We start from the raw sequence: 1,615 nt of genomic DNA on the forward strand, positions 1-1,615 counted from the left end.
ACATTTCCCCAAACAGGATTTTTATCTATTTGGAATAAACTCTCCTGGTTAGTATATTTGTCTGGAAAAATAGAAACGTATGAGTTCAATATAATGAACACACAGTCCATACACCTAGTACGACTGCATAAGAGGTAAAATACAGACTTGAATAGGTGCAAAAATCCAACAAATCCTACCTACGCCCAGCGCTTGTGAACGAACCTCGACTGATAAAGTCTCTTTGATGATGTTAAATAGCCACTACAGACCAGCGATGACACAGAAAACAAACAATCCCCCGGAAAACAGAGCAGCAACAACAACCACAAACGCCCTCCACTCGGGCTGCCCTCAGCCCTTATTTATCTGAAAAAGGATAAAACTTGGCTGGAAATCTCCCTCTTGTAACCAGCTGCTGAACAAACTTAGGCGAGGCAGAAATGATGTAAGTCCGTGTTAAAAGAAAGAACAAAAAATTTATTTGGGAATTGACAAGACGATAACAACAAACAAACAAACAAAACAACAAAAGTGCTCTAGTTCTTTCTAGAAAATTTGGTCCTCCAAACGACACACTACAGAACAACCAGGTCTAGGGTTTTCGGGCCAGCCGGCTCCGGGCCACAAGCCCGCCTGGTCCGACTGCTGCCGCCTGGTCCGACTGCCGCCAGGTTTCGCATTTCTCCTGCCCAAGGTGGGAGAAGTAAGACGTTTGCAAAACAAAAATCAGAGAGAGGACGAGCCGTCCCTGCAGCGTCCGCCAGGCAGGCAATGATCTCCCGGCACTCTGGACTTGCATCGGAAGATCCGGGGAAATTTGTTTTTGATTTGTTTTTAGACAGATGGGGGGAACCTCCCCAAATTCGTAAAGGAAACCAACTTTTACTGAGCATATTCTCCTACCTCTCTGAACATAGCTTTTTGAAGGCCCGACAGGAATTCTACTTCCAATCTCCTGGAAGAGATTTTCATGTTTTGCTTTAGCAAACTCCAAGGCCACAATACTTCGCCGGTTTTCCCGGTTAGTTTTTTTTTTTTTTTCTTAAAAAAATATTTTAAAACGTTATCTAAAACAGCCCTCCCGATCTTTTGGGCGAAACATTAGCCAGCCGCCGCGGGCCTGGAGGTGCCCGAAGCGCCGAGATGGAGAGCGGAGGACACGCAGCCTGTCTCGGAGCGGGGATGTGCTGTAAACCCTAGCGCAGGCCGCCAAGCGAGGCAGCCGGGCTCCCCGGTCGGGCCCAACCCCCGCCCCATCCAGTGGGCCCCGGCAAGCGGCTTCTGAACCGCTCCAAGAGCCTACGTGGGGCAAACACACGTTCGTCCCTTTCTCGGGCGGCGCGGGTCTCGTTGCCCGCCCGGACCCGCGCTTCCAGCCAAGGATTGCGCGGCAGCCCGGCGGGGAAAGCCGAGCGCGAGCGCACCGACCTGTGTGAGAAGGCCAAGAGGTCTGCACCGCCGACGCCCGGCTGCACCTCGGCCCCGGCACTTCCTCTCCGCTCTGAATTTTGGCATGGGGTGTCCAGCCCGGACGCCGGGGCACCGGGAGGAGACGAGGCCTGCAGAAGGCGCGCGGAGAGCCGGCCTCCAGGCGGGGGGGGGGGGGGGGGGGGGGGGGGGGGGGGGGGGGGGG

The sequence above is a fragment of the Mirounga leonina genome, unplaced genomic scaffold, assembly GCF_011800145.1.
Source record: "Mirounga leonina isolate KUSES-001 unplaced genomic scaffold, KU_Mleo_1.0 Mir_115, whole genome shotgun sequence".
In the NCBI taxonomy this organism is placed as follows: Eukaryota; Metazoa; Chordata; class Mammalia; order Carnivora; family Phocidae; genus Mirounga; species Mirounga leonina.